The 20,939-nt window shown below is 42.5% G+C and overlaps 1 protein-coding gene across 1 annotated transcript in view; it reads left to right on the top strand.

The window, feature by feature from the left end:
• The window catches only part of NBEAL2 (neurobeachin like 2), a 3,059,867-nt gene that overhangs the window by 2,094,240 nt on the left and 944,688 nt on the right, over window positions 1-20,939 (top strand). The window lies entirely within an intron of this gene.

The raw sequence follows: 20,939 nt of genomic DNA, 5'->3' as shown, positions 1-20,939 counted from the left end.
AGGTACCCCTTTTCAGAGGCATCTCAGAAGTACTGTCTGGTTAAGTGGCTTGCTCAGAGCTGCATTGTTTGAAAGTGAAAATTGAGAGACTCAAACCCAAGACTATAGGATGCAGCTCTTTAACTGCCCTTAGCCTTATCTCTCTGAGTTAAGGTACCAGACAGAAATTGATAATTGCAGATTTCCTTGTATGCCTTCAGCTTAGCTTGAAGTTTACTTAAACATAAAAAATAAATATATTAAACCAGATATGCTATGTATGGGGGACTTCATCTACCCCTCTGTTAACTGGCAAATTTATACCACAATGATTTCTTGATTTTTGTAAATGCCCTGCACCACTAAAGGTGCACATCTTTTTTAACCTGTTATTTACTAACTTTTCCTGTGTCTGCACTTCACGTATTCTGCCTCCCTTGTAATGTGTGACCACTTAGCTGTTTTAGGACCCTTGACTTTAAACGTAAGAGCTCATATCCTTTTAGGGAGTAGTCTAAAGCAATGTATATTTAGAATATTTACTTGTGTATTTGCAAACATTACTAGCAACCATAGCTGGGAATGGCACGAATGCTATCTACAAACATTATCAACAACTGTAGTTGGAATAAAATACCCATGCACCACCCCCAGAATGATGCCAGAGCTCATTTCTTTAGATGTTCTTCGTGTTTCACTGTTGCAGTCATCACATTTGGATTATCTGCCTGCAGGTAGCCCTCAGTTGTCCTGAATACCAGAGTCTTGGGATTTCTTAGTCAGATGCTGTCGCTTCTTCCATGACGTCAGCTCTTCAGGGGTATAAAACATGCAGCTGATGCCATTACCCCAGTCTTTCTTGCTGTGCGGTGCCCGAAGCAGTTCGCAAGTGCCAGTTGGCAGCCTCCTGAAATTTTCGTTTTTCGAGTTTCAAACATGAAGTCTTCTAAAAGATAACTACCCCGTTGGGGATCCTTTTTTCTTGCTCTAACCGATGTCAGAAAAAATTAAGAATTGTCTTGCCTGTGGAAAGCAAATACCTCACAGGGATTTTCATTCTTATTACCTCACCTGTTTAGGCCTAGACCACGATGTCTCTCGCTGTCAGTTTTGTGCCTTGTTCAACGCCAGAACTATTCATCGTCGGGCAATTTTTGTAGCTAAATTCTTTTGCTCTCGATCTCCGTACTCCGATATGGCTTTGATAAGCCATCCAACTACCAGTCTTCCAAAGAAGCATAAAGATAAAGACAGACCGCATAGATCCAAAACTGCTGACGACGCTACCGTTCAGCTAGTCGCCAGTCCACCGTTACTCAGTGAGGCACTTTCGCAGCCCCTGATGCCCACTTCTGCAGATTCACAGGCCTCTACTGAGACCCATTTGGAGTCTGGTATGCGGCAAGATGCTTCTTCGACTATGGAACCTGCGGATGTCTCTACCTTGGATGGGTCTGGAGCCGCTGTGCAGGCACTGGCTTCTGAGTGTGTATTCAGGACTTCCGATTTTCATATTAAACCGACGACTTCATTTCAAACCAAAAATACCAAATTCCTCAGGCCTAAAGTTCGTATTACACCTAGGAAACCGACAACCAAAGCGCATTCTCAGGCCTGCATGCCACAAAAACAAATGCTTAGAATGGCTGAAGACCTCATTACCTTAATTAGGGGAAGTCAGCCTTCCCCCTCAGAGAGACCAAGAACTGATTTTCCTTCTGATTCTTCTGATCAGGAATCTGATAACTCTGATCCTTCTGATTACCAGGACATCCCCTTATCTACGTATGAGGATTCTGATGCAGAGGATTCCATTCCCTCTGCTTCCCCTCCAGAAGATTTTTCTTTTGGTGAAACCCTGCATAACCTTAAGAGAGCATTTCCGCTGGGAGAGCCAGGACTACTCTCAGTCCAAAAAGAGACTCGGGGAATTTTTAAACTTACCTCAGCACAGGCCTCTAGCTGTCCCTCCTGTTCTGGAAATTGTAGATGATGTCATCTTGGAATCCAGCCTTACCCCTGATACCTTGCCTCCAGCTCCCAGGAAACCTGACAGGTACTGTAGAGTACCTGACTCCCACAAATTCCTTTTTAAGACTCCTACTGCGGATCCAGAGACCATTTCCCAGGGACCTAAAATGTCATGGAAGAAGCGACAGCATCCGACCCAGAAATCCCAAGACTCTGGTATTCAGGCCGACTGAGGGCTACCTGCAGGCAAATAACCCAAATGTGATGACTGCAACAGTGAATACACTCGCACATCTACATTTGTGGTAAGTATACACAACTGTACTTTCTGTTCCTCCTCAGAAAATAGTTTAGAGGCATGTGTCCCCACCTGACATAAATACAATGGCAAGTATAAAAACAAGTCCATTTGGTGGAGTCTGCATACCAACAAACTTCACAAGTGTCTTGCAACCCTACCCCATAGGCCAGACATATGGAGAATATGGAAGATTATTGTCACATGTAGTCCACAACTAGTACTTGCCAGAAATTCCTGCAGCCCCTTCAGTGTTGCTGTAGGTCTCTTGGCAGCCTCCCTGACCAGTTTTCATCTTGTCTTTTCTTAAATTTTGGAGGGAAGTCCAGTTCTTTGCAATGTCACTGTTTTCCCATATTTTCTCCACTTTTTGATGACTGTCTTCACTGTGTTCCATGGTATATCCAATATTGTGGACATTTTTTGTACCCTTCTCCTGACAGCTACCTTTGAATCTTTCTAATTTCTCCAAATCTTTTGGGTTTCTCATACCATGATGGGAATGGACCCCATTCCTAAGTCAAATTATGATTAAAGTTCATGAAATTAGTATTGTTTCAATCTTTGATGTCAGCCAAAAGTGCTCTTCGCAGCACTCCCAATGTACCCAGTAGTGACTCCTGCAGTTTGTACAGGGTTACATGGATTGGTAACATATCTAAATATGATTGTAAATTTTTTTTATAAGACCCGTTGCTCCTACTACTATTGAAATTGTCTGGGTATCTTTCTTCCTCATTGCTCTCGTTTCTGCCTGCAGATCCTGGTGTTTTATGACTTTGTCTCTCTCTGTACACAAGACACTATAGTCAGTGGGTGTGGCAATTTCAATGATCAGTGCTACTTTTGTCTTCTTTTCTTGGACCACTATATCCAGTTTTCTAGCATCTATCTTTTGAACTGTTGGTAATGGGTGATCCCATGTGATATAAACTTCATCGTTTATGATGCCTTGTGGCTCATGTTTCCAGTGTTTTTCAGCCACTTTGATACCATAATGTTTGCACAATCCCCAGTGCAACAGTCTCTCCACATTATGCCTTTCAGTATACAGTCCTTCTGCCATTAGTCTGTCGCAACTAGCAACAAGGTGTGTGACTGTTTCCTGTTCGGTTTTACAAAACCTACATTTGTCTGTTTCTCCCACATGTTCAATGGATTTTGTAAACTAGCATGTATTTCGCCCACTATCTTGGGCTGCCAATATTAACCTTTCATTTCTTGGTTTGAATTCACCTCTCCTTAACCATTCCTACGTTTGTTCTTGATCAACATGAGGCTCTTCCAGAAGTTTTCTATACTTGCAACTATATTTACGTTTTTTCCACATTTCTTGCCTTCTCATCTGGTCCTTCACCTTATATTCTTTCTTTTGTTTTTTGGCACATTCAGTTGCTGCCTGGTTTTTATCTACTTCTGGTTTGATTTCCATTCCTGCTTGACATCGATATGCTTCTGCTAAGTTAAGCAGAGAAGTCATCTTAGATTTATTCTCCTCATGTTTCAAAACTTTCACTACATTTGCATCTTGTGAGGTCAGTAGATATGTGTGGAGTCCCACGATTGCAGATCTATACATGTAATCAATTTCAAGGAGGCCCATCCCTCCTTCGGAAAGGGGAATATATAATCTTGGTATACACTGATTTTTATATATCATTTGGTGTGTATGAAGCATCTTTCTTGTTTTAATGTCAATCATTCCAAAACTGTACATTAGGACAGGAAGAGCAAATTGATTTACAGCTTGGATCTTGTTCTTAGATATCATTGCTATTCTCAGGATTAATTTAAATCTTCTAAAGTATTCCTTACTCAGTTTTATTCGCATTTGTTCATGTTTTATTGCTGATCCTTCATCATTTCCCATGTATTTATACACTCCCTCTTGCTCAAGTTGTTTTATATCACATTCTTGTCCCAAACTGATGTTTTCCTGGTGCTGCAGTTTTCCTGCTTCAAAGGTTGCTTTTGCACATTTATCAAGACCAAATGACATTATAATGTCATCTGAAAAAGTTTTGACAACCTGCAGCTGTGATTTCAGTTCCTCATCTGATGAGCTATACAGTTTTAAATCATTGACAAAGAGAAGATAAGAAGTCATTAGACTTTGTTGTTTTTAGGAGCCAAATTGTAGCCTTGGCCTAAGCTGTTAAGTGAACAGCTTAATGCATTAATGGAAAGGCAGAATAGCAATGGTGACAGTCACTCTGGAATATCCCCCTTTGAATTTTTATCCCTGAGATAATAATTTGTCCTTTACCATGGCTTAATTGCAAAGTGATCTGCCATTGTTTCATGGTTACTGTAATCTACTCAATTAGTGCAGGGTGTATTATACTTTTTTAAGCACTCTTTTTATCCATGAATGTGGGAGCCTATCAAATGCTTTTTTGTAGTCAATCCATGCCATACCTAGATTCTTCCCCTTTTTACAGTTCTCCACTATAACTTTATTTAACAACAAATGATCTGTTTGTTCCATATGACTTTCTTTTATTGCCCTTTTGTTCTACTACCATAATTGAGTTTTCTTCTAAATGACTATAAACTCTGTCAGCGTCAGTTCCCGTGTATAGTTTATATGTTGTTGGAAGGCAAGTTATTGGTCTATAATTTTTAAAGTAGTTTGCAGGTTCACTCTTAAGTAAGGGCATTGTTTTGCCTGTTGTTAGCCAGTGTGGTGTCTGTTTGGGGTGCACATATAAATAGTTCTTACTCATGGCTAAATCCTCGTGCAAAGATATTAATACTTTTAACCAAAAGTTAGGTACTGCATTTGGGCCTGGAGTTTTCCAGGTAGAGGCATTTCTTAACTTTGTTTCAATCTTTCTGGCTGTTACTTCATCCCATTTCATATCCTGTACCTTTAAACTTCTTATTTTTTCTTTTACTTCTATCCATTTAGCATCTTTGTTATGTTCCACAGGATCTTCATAAATACTTCTCCAAAATGTATCTACTTCCTCTTTTTTTGGTATTCTTTCAATTCCTTTTACCTTATTTTCCAATTCTCTATAAAACTTTTTTGGATCATCCATAAATTTCTTATTTTGTACTTTTCCCTTATATTTATCTGTGCATCTTCTAAGTTTTTCAACCTGTGCTGAAATTTTTAGTTTATTTGCGATAGTGCATGATAGGGCCTGGTCTTTTTTAATACTGTGCATTGCTTTAATCACATCTATCTTTCTTAATATTTTTGTTGATCTATTCCCTCTTCTGTAGTTTTCTAACAGTGACACTTCTTGTCTTCATTGGTTTGTAGTTTTCTCTGTTTTGATACTCCCATGATGGTATTCGATTTCTCCCCTTCCTTTCTCTCACTACCCTGTGATCTTGTGGTAGAACTTTATCATTTATTAATTTAGCAGCACAGTAGTGTATCCTGTTTACTTTTGTTATATCACATGGATCTCTATGGACAGTTCTAATTACTGCATTTATTTGTTTTATCAGACTTCTTACCTTTTGGGTTTTATTGACATTCTGTAGTCTATTTCTCTCATTGATCTTAATATATCTATCCATGTCCATTAAATCAAGCAACTCTTCTCTTAGCTCATTTTCTTCCAAACTGAGGGCGCATCCCTTGTTTTTTGTTTCCTGCGGGCATTCTGTAGTAAGTTCTATAGCATCTTGCTGTGGCACATTTTCTTCAATTTCATCCTGTATCATCTGTTGCTTTGTCATGGAAACTCACTGGCCTATCACTCCTCAACATTCACTGCATGAGTTTCCAGTTTCCTGTTCCTTTCCTTGCTGTCTAGCTTCAAGTGAACGTTTATACTGGTTTCCTGTGGAAGGGTTCAAAATATATTGATATGGCACCTGACCAATTGCTTCCTGTTTCACTGGTTTCCTAATTTGGATATCCATTGCTCTGTCCTGTTGTGGTGCTTTCTGCATTCGATTTTCTACATGGAATCCTTCTCTCTGCAGCTGCTCCATAACCTCAATTTCTCTTTCTTTAACTTCTCCATTGCTAATCTCTTATTCTACTTTTACTCTTAGTCTTCTTCTTTTTTATATTGTAAAGATTTCCATATCTGGATTCCTTTGCCAGTATTTCTCTTCAAATATCTTTGGTGCTGCTCTTTTTGTATTGGTTAGTTTTGCTTTCTCCTTTGCATAAATATTACACCATATTAACTCTCTTTTCCTTTCCTATGTCCATATTTCTTCTTCACGTCTCCTGATCTTCTTGCTTTTCCTTATTCTTGGGAGTCACTCCATCATGCTGTGATGTAGTCTGTGTTAGACCTTCTACATTAAACCCTGTTTCTTTAACTTCTGCTTTACTAATCTTCTTTTCCACATTACATCTTTATGATATTACTTTTTTTATTGTGAAATTTTCCATATCTGGATGCCTTTGCCTGTATTTCTCTTCAAATATCGTTGAGACTGCCTTCTCTATATTAGTTAACTTGGCTTTCTCCTTTGCATAAATATTGCACCATATCGAATCTGTCTCTCTTTCTCATGTCCATATTCCATTTTTATGTTTTTCAAATGTCTCTAGGTTTTGTTGTGTATATTTTTGCACTTCCTCAGATGCTTCTTTTTCCAAACAAATCAAAGTTTCTTGGTCTATATACTGGTTTTCAAAAATCTGTTGTGTTAATGAACACAAATTTTTATTTGAAGCTGCTGACAGTTTTTCCTGCGGAAGTATTTTTCTTTCCTCTAATTTCTCTCTTGTGTCTGGAAATTCTGGGTTTTTTATATAATAGTAACAATACATAATTTCTTCCTTATCCTCAATAGTCCACTCTATCGTCTTTATGGCTCTTCTTTGGACAATCAATTTTTGTGATTTTTGAGGACTGCTACTTCCTTCTACAATGGGGGAGGGGGGGATCATCCTCCCTCTGGGCCTGACCTGGCCTTATTGTAGGAATGTTTCCATATTTTGAGGATACTTCACTGTCATTTTTTCCAGTCCTAGCACCGGTGCGCCTACCAGGATTGGGCACTTTTTTATCCTGGGTCTTGTGTACCCAGCTATCTTTTTTTGTTTTTGACTTAACTTCTGTCCATGATATATGCTATATAAATACAGTCTATGTATCAGTGTCACCTTGGTGAGATTTTGTGAAAAACAGGGTCCACCTCGCGAAGGTATTCACCAAGACTTAAGGAGGAATTCAATTTCAGCACTGCTACTCTCCTTTGCTTGCTGACTTTTCGTCTCTCTGTTAAGATCCCTGAGATCAACAATGCTTTGTAATTTGCAAAGTCCCTCTGATGCTTTGTAAGCTCTCTGCAAATCATGACTTTTGCTGTATCAGGCAACTGAGTAAATGTCAGGAAAATCCTACTAGGACAGATGAACTTTATTTGGGGTCAATCAGAGTCTCTCTAATTGATGGCAGGTGTGTAGCCTAGAAGACTGAATGTTGTAATTAAATCAAAAGCTGCTTCAACAAACAAAGTATTAGTTTAAGGGTGTGCACACTTATGCAACCAGCTTATTGCACTTTTTTATTCCCTAACAGATTTGTTTGTTTTTCACTTGAATTGTACAGGTTTGGTTATAGCTCACATTAAAGGTGGGAAAAGTTTTGAAACGATTTATTGTGGTCTCATTTTTGTATATCACAAAAACCTGGCATTTTAACAGGGGTGTGTGCACTTTTTTTATCCAGTGTACCTATGCAAATATTTCCAAGCAAAAATTGTAAACCTTCTGGACTTTGTTGCATACCTGGGAACCATAAATATGTCCTCCAATTGTTCCATTGTAAATTGCTTTTCCAGTTTCTCTTCCCAATCTTTTCTACCCTCCTTAGATTAATCTTAATATTTATCATGCAATATTTTGTATGTCCTACTTATCCTTTTAACAGCTTGTCTTCTAGATTTGACTAAAAATGCTACTAGTGTAGGTCTTTCACTAAGGTCTATCCTCTCTCTTTCTCTTTGCCTATACTCTGATGTCAGACCCTGGTAAGGATGGAAATCTTTAACCTGCGGGCCAGATGTCTTCTTGGTCTCATCCCACCATGCCTTTCCTTCTATACATATTTGCTCCAAATGCCTTGGTTCCTTTGTCATTTTTCTCCAGTAAATTCCACCCCCTCTTGCCCATTTTCTGTACCTCTACTTGCAGTCATCCCTATTGGCAAAATTTGCTTTTTGCATTCCCATACTGGCTTAGGTCATGTATTCATAAAGTTGCAGGAAGTATTCTAATATTCTGTGTGGTGGTTGTTATTCTTAAGGATCTACTTTCAAAATCCCAGCATTTCTGACTCTTTGATCCTGAACCTTTCATACCCACATCCAGTGCTCTAGGCTTTCCAGTTATGTAGTTTTGAACTTGTCAGTGTGCTGTGTAGTAGCACTAGGTACAGGATAATATAATAATAACTGCTGCCAAGTGGGTGGAGTTTATTGAAGATTTACCCACAGTTGGTATAGTTTAATCATGAGTGTGAAGCCCAAGTAGTTAAAAATAGGCAACCGTGGGTAAATCTTCAGTCTGATGTTGTCCTTTTCATTCTTCCTCACTAATGGGTTTGGCTCCGATCCTCGGATCCGACTCTGCCTCATACACTAGACTTTGGACCCAGCTCTCAAGCTCCTCCTTCTACCCATAATGCTCTATTCCATCCCCAACACCTCAGATCTCATTTGCAGCCACCATGGTTAGAAGTAGGTTTTGCTCTCAAGCATAGTAAGCAGTCATTTTTTTATAGTAATTACAGTTTTTTCTTAAACCTTCTTTTCTCTTAAAGCAGCTTTTTCTGTCCATTTCCTCCCTCGAAACTTTTTTGCTTGCATTAGAATCTCTTCTGTATTTATTCTTGACTTCTACTCAGTTTGAGTAGTTTTGGTACTGTTGTTAGTACATTCCTTTTCCTTACCTTTTTAAGTATTCTCCAATATACCATAGCTGGTATTCCTTTCCCTTTTCCTCCTTAGGCTGTTGTTTTAAAAAAAAAATGTTATTTAGTATTTTGTTTGTTGTGAACTTTCTTTATTGGTTATGCTGTGCTTTTCTCAATGGCCATGTTGGAGAAAGCAACTGGCTTCAAAAAGTGCATTTCTTGTGGGCATAAGATCCTAAACTCTGATGCCTACAAGAAGTGCATTTATCGCCTAGAACCAGATCATCTTGACACAGCTTGTCCCATTTGCACCACCTTTAATCCCAGGGCATTATCAGATAGGTGCAATAAACTGATTTTAAAAGGGTTGCTTTCTGCTTCTTCTGGGACTCAAACCCCCCCATAAACACCCAAATCAGTTTCTTCCAATGTCATGAAGAGATCTGCTGAGAAATCCCCAAGGGCTTTTTCGGAGCCACTGAAGAAGATTAGAAAAATGTTAGATCCAACCACCTTGGGTTGCCCTCAGATCCAAAGCCTTCATCAGATCTGATCTGAAAGGTTCAACTCTTTGTTGTCATTTTCCCTCTTGCCATCTGCTACTTTTTTGGATCCTAACTCCTTGGATCCAAGGACCAGTTCGGCTCATAGACTTCATACTCCAGAGTACGCACTGCATCCTGTTTCTCCTTCTCTATCCAATCAGCTTTTTCAGACTCCGAAGAAACACTCTAGACCCTCATCCACAGCATCTTCCAGGAGTTTGTCAGAGGTAGATGCGGATAGGATGATGCGGAAATTTCTCAGGGCTCAAATCCAGGTGGAGGTCTTGCCAGCTGTGTCCTCTGTTGGATCCGTGAGTGCACCTGCTAAGTCCATTCTCTCTCCTTCTCCGATCCGACCAGTGGTTTCAGAGTCCCAGGATTTCAGATCCCTAAGAGGTTTGGCTTTAGATCTGAGAAAAGTACCTTCCTCACTTCTGATGGTGTCCCTGTCCTGTTCTGCTCCAATACCCTCAGATGAGATTGGGTCTCAGATTCAGGAGGTCAGCACCGGCCCCTAAGGGTTGGATTCTGCTCCGATTTTGTCAAATCCATTCCTTCCTCTTGGAGCATTGGCCCTGGGCAGCTCAGATCTGATTCTCCCTTTGAGGCTCGGATCCGGGGCTGGCCCTGACCTACCTTCTTCAGAGGCTTTGGCTCTGAGGAGGGAAGGAAAGGTTTCCCCTGGTCCTTTGGCCTTAAAGGTGTTAGAAAGGGCTTTCTCTCTTCTCAGGGAACCATCTTCTCTTGTTTCAAATCCTACCTATCTTCCATTTTTGATTCCAAGCTCTGAGCCCATAAGACCTGTCACACATGTAAGAGGAGACACTTAAACTCACCTATGGAGTCTCTCACAGAAGACACTGATTTTGACGAGGGAGAGGGATCCCCAGATTGCCTCTTGAAGACATCTCCTTTGGAGATATCCTCGAGATCCTTAAATAGAAGGTTGGCTGTTCTTCCCAATCTCCTCCTGAAGAATCAGTGTTTCTGGAGGCGTTCAGTTCTGGACCATGTACGTCTTGAGTGACCCCTCCCAAGTGGATCAATTGATTAACCTAGTTTCCCACTGGGCTTGGAAGGAACTGTACACTGTCCACCCTATTCCCAAGCACCTGGGCAAATTTGTAGTCCCTCCTGTTGATAGACCCCACTGGAGCAAAGGCGTCCCAGTTGATGCTATGGTGGTGGCAGCAACCACCAAGAAGGAGCTAGCTGAGCAGAGCTCTTCTGTTCATCTGCTGAACAGGGAGTCCAGAGTGATGGACAGATTTGGAAAGTGAGTATCCGCCTCAGGTACTTTCACATTGAGATCTCTAATTTACTTGGCACATTTCACTCTGCAATAGAGAGATTTGACTAAGGCGTAATCAAATACTTTCTCAGAGTCATAGTTTGCTGAGGATTTCAAGAAGACTTCCTCTCAACTGGCCACTCTGCTGTCCATTTCAAGTGCATTGATGAAGCTGATCTCCCATGCAGTGGAAGGTACCTCAGAAACAGCCAGTTCAGGAAACATACTTGGATGTGCCTATGTGATTTTGCGGAACTCTTCAAAACGTCCTTTGTCAGTGCACCTTTTGATGATACTTCCTTGTTCGGACCATCAGTTAAAAGCACACTTACCCACAGTGAACAAGAGGGAAAGACTCTGCCATAGGAATCAAGTTTTCTACCCCTCAACAGATCTTCTTTAGAAACCAATGAGATGGTAATAAGATGTGGTTCCGAAAATCTCTGGGACCTTTCCAGGATTTACATGGGGATAGTTCATCCAGAGGCAGAGGAGGAAATTTTAATGGTAGATGCCCTAGAGGCAGAGGGAGCCCGCAGAACCAGGGTTTAGAGATTCCTTTTCCAATAGGCCCTGTCAGTGCTCCTGAAGCTGTGCAACTCTGGAGGCAGTCAAGGGTCACTTCTTTTTGCACCTAGACACCTGGACAGATATCACAAAAAATTCTTGAGTGCTAAGAATCATATACAAACGTTATTGCGTACCATTTTCCCTTCCTCCTCTTACTCGTAAGAGGAAACTTCCCGACATTCCACCCAGTCAGAGGAAGAATGCAGCACAAGAAATACAAAAGCTGCTACAGTAAAGAGTCATCCGAGAGGTCCCACCCAACCAGATAGGATTCAGAAATTACTCACTTTTTTTAGTGCCTAAGAAAACAGGGGACCTAAGGCTCATTTTGGATCTAAGTAAGTTGAGCCAGTATGTAGAGATGATAGTTGCGCGTGGTCACAGTTCAGTCCATCCTGCCTGTTCTGCGCAAGGATGATAGGATGTGCTCGATAGATCTCCAGGATACATGCTATCACAATAGACAGGCATTCCAGGAGACATCTACACTTTCGTCTGGGAGCCATTCATTACCAATTCAGAGCACTGCCCTTTGGATTCAGCACAACCATAACAGTATTTACCAAATGCTTAGTAGTCATGACAGCTCACTTGAGACTCAAGGGATTCCAGGTGTTTCCCTATCTTGGCGATTGGCTCTTCACTGCCCCATCCAAGCATCAGCTTTTACAAGCCAGGGACTACTTGCTGCAGGTTTCCAACACTTTACGCATCTCATTAAACTACATGCCAAGTCAAACCTAGTCCTGGTACAAACCCTGGAATTCATAGGGACTCTCTTGAATATTACAGCTCAGGTGACTTCCTGGAATTCATAGGGACTCTTTTGAATATTACAGCTTAGGTGACTTCCTTACCTCTCCATCGTAATCACATCTTTGAGACATCAAGTTCAGTCTGTGCTCTGTCACCCTTCTCCCCTGTCAAGATTAGTACTACAAGCTCTTGGATCAGTGTCAGCTGCCATACTTCTGGTCCCTCTAGCACGATTCTTTTTGAAAAATCTTCAGTGGACCTTGGCGGTATGGCCCATGCTTTATCAGCCCCTTTTATTTCCCGTAATACTCACTCCAATCTGCAAATGTCATATTTGCTGGTGGATTCAGTTCGACCTGTTTCTGGGCAGACCATTGATCCTTCCTCCCCAAGTTCCCACGGTAACCATGGACACTTCCCAACTGGGGTGGGGGTGAGGTGTTTCTTGGGAAAGATGGTCCAAGGCACATGGCCCCCTCTGGAGAACAAGTTACATATCAATGTCCTAGAGCTGAGATCAGGCATTTTAAGACGTTCTGCCTCTGGGGGACTATTGCAGTTCAAACAGACAACATGTCAGTAGTCTGGTACATCAACAAGTACGGAGGAACCAATCTTGTCCACTGTGCAAAGAGGCCATGATGGTTTGGGAATGGGAGATCGCTACAGACCGCTTTCTCATTGCAACATACATCCCGGGGAAAACCATTGTGCTAGCAGACAGATCCATTCTGATCCCTCAAGAGTGGTCTGTCAGTCAGTCGCTAGCGAATATAATCTTCAGCTGCTGGGGCCAACCTTGCTGTGACCAGTTTGCCTCACCTCTCAACACCAAGTGCAGCAAGTACTTCACTCTTATCCCCCCTCCTGAGTAGACACCGAGAGATGCTCCATTTCATGATTGGCCCCTGGGTCTCTTATATGTCTACCCTCTCCTTCCTTTGATTCTAAAGTTCTTACAGAAAGTAAGCAGGCTGAAGAGTTCAGTCATCCTCATTGCCCCCATCTGACCTTCTCATTTGCAATATCCTCCATGAATACAGGAACCCACTCAGGATCTCCTGTCTCATCCATTGAGAATTCAGCACCGCAACCTTTATGCCGTCAAGCTAATTGCATGGTTTCTCTGCTTCTAGTAATAGTTAGACAGTCCAGGCTTTCTTCCCCAGTTTGCAATATTATCTTGCCCTCCCAGAAAGCTTCTATCAAGAAAGCTTACAGAAGCAAATGGAAAAGATTTTCTGCTTGGGCCTCTAACCAGATTATTGGCCCCTTTTCAGAACTTGGCCATTCTTCTTTTTCTAACAACTCTTTTTAAAGAAGGATCTAGTTTTTCTACAGTTAAGCTTCAGTTGACAGAAATTTCAACTTTCTATTCTGGAAACAAATCCTTTTCTCTGGCTTCATCCAGATTGTTTTTCTCCTCAAATCCCCAATAAACGACACTTCTCCTCCTTGGGACCGCACTGTGGTCCTTCAGTGATTAGCTCAGCAACCCTTTGAACTGGCAGACAAATGCAATCTGAAGTATCTTTTTTGGAAAATGATGATCTTAGTATCTGTTTCAGCAAAAAGAATTTCTGAGCTCCATGCCCTTCCAGCTTAGCCGCTTTACATTTTTTTCCCATAAAGACAGGGTGTCTCTGCAAAGAAACCCTTCCTTCCTTCCTTCCTAAAGTGGTGACTGAAGTTAACATTAACCACTCCATACAATTACCTTTCTTATTTCCAAAATTTATGAATAAGGGAGAACACATGCTTCATCTCCTTGATATGCAGAGACAATTACATTTTTATCTTCACTGAACAAAGCAGTTTAGGAAGCCTGATAAGCTTTTTGATGTTCTTCGTGTTTCACTGTTGCAGTCATCACATTCGGGTTATCTGCTTGTGGGTAGCCCTCAGCTGGCCTGAATACCAGAGTCTTGGGATTTCTGCGTCGGATGCTGTCACTTCTCCCATGACGTCAGGTGTATAAAACATGTAGCCAACGCCATTGCATCAGTCTTTCTTGCTGTGCAGTGCCCGAAGGAGAAGCAGCTTGCAAGTGCCGGTTGGCCAACTCCTGAAACTTTCGTTTTCGAGTTTCAGACCTGAAGTCTTCTAAAAGGTAAGTACCCCGTTGGGGATCCTTTTTTCTTGCTCTAACCGATGTCAGAAAAAATTAATAATCGTCTTGCATGTGGAAAGCAAATACCTCATAGAGATTCTCATTCTTACTGCGCCACCTGTTTCGGCCCAGACCACAACATCCCTTGCTATCGGTTTTGTGCCTTGTTCACTGTCCGAACTATCCATCGTCGGGCAATTTTTCTAATACTTTCGCTCTCGATCTCTGTACTCCGAAATGGTGTTGGTAAGCCATCCGACTACCGATCTTCCGATAAAACGTAAGGATAAAGACAGAGACAGACTGCATAGGTCCAAAACTGCCAACGATGCTACCGTTAAGCTAGTCGCCAGTCCGCCGGTACTCAGTGAGGTACTTTAGCAGCCCCTGATACCTGCTTCTACAAATTCTTCTACTGAGACCCATTCGCAGTCTGGTATGCCACGAGATGCTTCTTCAACTGTGGAACCTGCGGATGTCTCTACCTTGGATGGGTCCGGAGCCGCTGTGCAGACACCAACTTCTGAGGGTGTATTCAGGCCTACCAATTTTCATATTAAACAGACGACTTCATTTCAAGCCAAAAATACTGAATTTCACAGGCCTAAAGTTCACACTACACCTAGGAAACCGACTACCAAAGCACATTCTCAGGCCCACAGGCCTCAGAAGCAAATGATTAGAATGGCTAAAGACCTTATTACCTTAATTAGTGGAAGCCAGCCTTCCCCCTCAAAGAGACCTAGAACTGATTTTCCTTCTGATTCTTCTGATCAGGATTCTGATATCTCTGTTCCTTCTGCCTACCAGGACATATCCTTATCTACCTATGAGGATTCTGATGCAGAGGATTCCATTCCCTCTGCTTCCCCTCCAGAAGATTTTTCTTTTGGTGAAACCCTACATACCCTTAGGGAGCATTTCCGTTGGGAAAGCCAGGACTACTCTCAGTCCAAAAAGAGACTCTGGGAATTTTTTAACCTGCCTCAGTACAGGCCTCTAGCTATCCCTCCTATTCTGGAGATTGTAGATGATGTTTCCTTGGAATCCAGCCTTATCTCTGATACTTTGCCTCTAGCTCCCAGGAAACCTATTTGACAATAAAGCAGAAAAAGTTCTCAAAAGGATGGAGGAGAAAGCTAAATCTTTGCAAACTGTTAAAGATTTCTTACAAGTACAGCCACCTAGATTCAGTAGGCATTGGCCTTCAAAGAACTGGTCCTTTCGAGTCCCTCTCAGACCTTCTCAGTCCAAATACAGGAGCAGCAGACCACCAAGACTTCAGTCTCAGGTTATGCACAGATCTAAGCAGTGGGTTGCTTCCACATCTAAAACAGGGAGTAGTAAGCCACCCCCTATGGTAAACTTGCACAATGACTTATCCTTAACTCCCAAGCCTTGCTCAAGTACTTGCACCTTTAGGAGGAAAACTCGCCCTGCTTGCAAAAAACTTGGGAATACATTACCCAAGACAAATGGGTTTTAAACGTTCTTTCCCCAGGATAGAGATTCTACTTCCACTCACTCCCAACCCTAAGTGGGTGGCCAGACCTACCCCCAAACTAGTGGGCGGAGGCCCAAAAGCAAGTATTTTCTCTCCTCAGCATCAAGGTTATTCAGCCTGTCCCAGAGCAGAACAAAGGGGACAAAGCTTTTATTCAAGACTGATGTTCTTCGTGTCTCACTGTTGCAGTCATTACACTTGGGTTATCCTGCTGGCAGGCTACTCTCAGTCGGCCTGAATTCCAAAGTCTAGGCCCGGCGTCAGTTGCTGTCACCTCTTCCTTGACGTCAGTGCGTCGGGGGTATAAAAGATGGAGCTGACGCCATTTTCTTCAGTCTTTCTAGCCGTGCGGTGCCCGAAGCATAAGCAGTTCGCACGTGCTGGTCGGCCGACTCCTGAGATTTTCGTGTTTGAATTTCAGATCCGAAGTCTTCATTAAAAGCTAAGTACCCCGTTGGGGAAACTTTTTTCTTGCTCCAGACCGATGTCAGAAAAAGTTAATAATTGTATTTCTTGTGGGAAGCAAATACCTCATAAGGACTTTCATTCTTACTGTATTCCTTGCCTAGGCCCAGACCACGACGTTGCTAGTTGTCAGTTTTGTGCTAGATTTAACCAACGCACTATTAAGCGTCAGTACGATTTTGCATTACACTATTTTGGCAGAAGATTTAATTATACGATGTAGTTGGATAGCCATCCGACTACCGGAATTCACAAGAAACGCAAAGAAAAAGAAAAGGACAGGCATCCGAGGTCCAAAACTGACGACGGGGCTTCTTCTAAGCCAGTCGCTGGTTCTCAGTGAGGCGCCTTCGCAGCCCCTGACACCCGCTACTTTAGACCCGCAGGCCGCTACCGACTCCCACGTGGAGTCGACTAGGCCTCTGGAAGCTCAAGGTATTGGACTTTCAGAGACTATTCCCTCAGATGGGTCCGGAGCCGCTGAGCAGGCATCGGCTTCTGAGGGTGTTTTCAGACCTACTCACTTATACATTAAAACGACTTCAGCTTCAAAGGCAAAGACTAAAGCACCTTTAAAGACAAAGAAACAAGTACAACAGCCTCATGGACAGGCCACCATGCCCAAAAAACAGATGCTCAAAATGGCCGAAGACTTAATTACTTTGATCAGGGGTTCCCATCCCCCACCTGATAAAAGGCCTAGGCAAGAGACAGAATATGAATCTTCAGATCAGGTTTCCATTTCGTCTGATTCCTCTTCTGATCAGGAATACTCATCTGAGGATTCTGATGCTGAAGAATCTATCCCTTCAGCCTCTCCTCCTGAGGATTACTCTTTTGGGGAAACCTTGCATACCATGAGGGAGCATTTCCACTGGGAGAGCCAAGATTTTTCAGAATCTAAGAAAAGGCTCAGAGACTTCCTTTTACTACCACAACACATGCCCCTAGCTATTCCACCTGTGTTAGACATTGTTGATGATGTATTTTCAGAGTCCAGTCTGACCCCTGACTCCTTACCTCCAGCTCCTGTTAAGCCGGACAGATACTACAGGGTTCCTCACTCTCATAAATTCCCAGAAACTATCTCTCAGGGTCCCAAAGGGGTCAAGGCTTCCTCTGCAAAAAACCCTACCCCCTCTGACAGTGATTCTAGGGCATTGGACAGATGGGGAAAAAAGATTTACACTTCTGCTACCTTGGCTGTAAGGGCTTTAAATTGTCAGTTTTATATGCTCAAATATCAGCAATATATTATGTCACTGCTTAAACAGAAAATGGTGATAAATTCTGAATGTGCAGAAAACAAAGAAATGCAGGATTTATTGCATGCAGCTGAACAAGTTGGAAAGCATACTTTGCAATGTGGTTTTGATTCTTTGGAGGCCTCCTGCAGAGCCGCTGTTACAGGTTCTGTCATCAGGAGGAATGCTTGCTTAAAGGAACAAAATCTGCCTGATCATGTCAAAGCAAAATTATTAGATGCCCCATTACAGCATGATACCTTGTTTGGTGTTAAAGCAGAAGAGGTCTTAAAGAAAATGGAGGACAAAGCTAAATCCATGCAAACGGTTAAGGATTTCTTACAGGTTCAGCCTCCCAAGATTTAGCAGACACTGGCCTACAAAGAATTGGTCCTTTCCAGTGTCAGACAGACCACAAAGAGGCAGATACAGATGCCCAAGAGGCAGATCCCAGCCCCAAGGTTCGTACAGGTCTAAACAATGGGGTGTTTCTACCTCCAAAAGTGGAGAAGACAAATCACAGCCATACAGGAAACAGACTCAATGACTTCCCCCTGCCTACACCAAGCACTTGTCTTCTGGCAGAACCTTTTGGGGGAAAACTAGCACTTTTTTCTCAAAATTGGCACATAATAACCCGGGACAAATTGGTCCTAGACATGGTGTCTCAAGGCTACAGGTTTCACTTCCATACCCTGCCAAGGACAAACGGTTGGCCAGACTTGCCAAAACATCAGTGGGCAGAGGCGCAAAAGCAAGTCTCATCCCTCGTGGACATGAGGGCCATTCAACAAGTACCAGAGCAAGAGCAGGGACAAGGATTTTATTCAAGACTGTTCTTGGTACCAAAAAAGGACAGGACCTGGAGACCAATACTGGACCTATCTATTCTAAACACATTTCTGGATATACCAAAATTCAAAATGTTGACTCTACAGCAACTACTGCCCATGCTGGGCAAGAAGGCTTGGCTTGTGACTTTAGACCTAAAAGAGGCATACCTGCATGTCCCATCAGACAAACATGTAGAAGATACCTCAGATTCAAAGCTGGTTCAATGCACTACCAATTCTCTTCACTACCCTTTGGCTTATCTACTGCGCCCAGGGTCTTCACAAAGTGCCTGGCACTAGTAATTGCATTCTGCAGACAAAGAGGAATACAAATATATCCTTACATGGACAACTGTCTCATTCAAGCAGAGAACAAGGACATTCTAATACAGCATCTGGCGTTTGTAAAGAGATTTCTAACAGGCCTAGGGTACACAGTCAACGAAAAGAAATCAAAACTAGTACCCTCTCAAGAGATAATATTCCTGGGTGCAAGCTTAAATACAACTGCCCAGATGGCTTATCTCACGCCAGACAAACAAAGGCAACTGACTACCTATTTCAACCTGTTGGCAACAAAGGCCCAGTTATCTGCAAGAAAAATTCTGCAGGCTTTGGGCTTCATGGCATCCTGCATTCTACTAATTCCATATGCGAGACTGCATATGAGGAAACGTCAATGGTACCTAAAAGTGTTTGGACTCAACATTGCCACAGCCTGGAAACAGTAATTACCCTCATTCCCTGCCTGCAGCAGGAGTTTCGATGGTGGGCGAAGGCTTGTCACCAGAACAAGGGACAGCCATTCACTTTACCCCCAGCCAGGCAGACATTAACAACGGATGCATCAGATTATGCCTGGGGGGCCCACATGGCAGGAAGATGTATTCAAGGCACATGGTCCGCAAACCAAATGCATCTGCATATCAATCAAAAAGAGATGCTAGCTGTTCAGAATGCCCTGACAGCCTTCAAGGACCTACTTCATCCAGGACAACTACTGATAGACAGACAACACCACGGTCATGTGGTATATAAACAAGCAGGGAGGCACTCATTCTTACCCCCTTTGCAGACTAGCCATGACTTTGTGGGACACAGCATTGATTTACCAAGTACATCTGCAGGCACAATTCCTGCCAAGAAAGATAAATACTCTGGCAGACGAACTAAGCAGAAACCTCATGGTTCCCCACAAGTGGAAATTGGATCCACAAGTCTTCAGCATGATAAGAAGGAAATGGGGATGACCGGATATAGATCTGTTTGCCTCTACTCACAACTACCAACTAAAAAGATTCCGCACAAGGACTTATCACAGACAAGCATGGAAAGTGGGTGCCCTATCTTTCAGCTGGAAAAGCTTAGCAGTATATGCCTTTCCTCCACTGCCTCTCCTCCCCAAGGTACTCCTAAAGGTCAGACAAGAGAAACCAAAGATGATACTGATTGCCCCAGACTGGCCCTGCCAGTACTGGTATCCAATCCTAAGGAACTTGTCTCATTGTCCGGCTTGGACTTTGCCTCAAATACCTCATCTACTATCCCAACAAAACAATCAGATCCTGCACAGTCAACTAAGAAGACCTTAAATCTGGCAGCATGGTGGATAATGTAGTCATACAAAACACGCCTCTCACTAAAGCTGTAATGGATGTCATTTTGGAGGCCAGAAGGCCTAGTACCAGAAAATCTTCCGCTGGAAAATGGAAGAGATTCTGTGCTTGGAACCAGGCACAAGGAATTGACACAGCTGTACCAAATATTCCTCAGAAGCTGCAATACTTAACTGAGATGCTGGACAAAGGTCTATCCTTTTCATCAATTAAAATTCATGCCTCTACCATTTCGGCTCATTACAATACAGAGCCACCAATCTTTTCTCATCCCTTGTTAAGGCAGTACCTCAGAGGAGCCAAAAACTTAAGGCCTCCAAGGAGATCAGCAGTACCTGCATGGGACCTCAATTATGTCTTGGAAAAACTCACCCTTCCTCCTTTTGATCCAGCCGCTACAGCTGATATAAAGTTTTTATCTTGGAAAACAGCTCTGCTCCTAGCAATAACCTCTGCAAGACGAGTCTCAGAGTTACAGGAACTCATGGCTGTGGAACCTTTTATCATTTTTTATCCATACAGGGTTTCTCTGAGGACAAACCCAACATTTATGCCTAAGGTAGTGTCCAGTGTGGCCCTTAACCAAACTATTCATCTGCCTACTTTTTATCCAAACCCACAGAATAAGGGGAAGAGAATGCTGCATTCTTTAGACATACACAGACAGCTACGCTTTTACTTGAACAGAACCAAAGCTTTCAGAAAGACAGAGCAACTACTAGTGACATATGCTGCAGTATCACAAGGAAAGGTTATCTCAAAGCAGACTATTTCAAAGTGGATAGGCCACTGCATTCGTTTCTGCTATTCACAACATGGCAAGCCAGTGCCTAAGAACATTAGGCCACATTCAACCAGAGCAGCAGCCACTTCAGCAGCCTTCCTCAGGGGAGTACCAATCAAAGACACTTCGGAGGC

Source organism: Protopterus annectens, chromosome 3.part0 (genome assembly GCF_019279795.1).
Source record: "Protopterus annectens isolate FY-2018-M chromosome 3.part0, PAN1.0, whole genome shotgun sequence".
Taxonomy (NCBI): domain Eukaryota; kingdom Metazoa; phylum Chordata; order Ceratodontiformes; family Protopteridae; genus Protopterus; species Protopterus annectens.
Note: the sequence above shows the minus strand (reverse complement) of the source record. Positions and strands in the feature narration are given on the sequence as shown.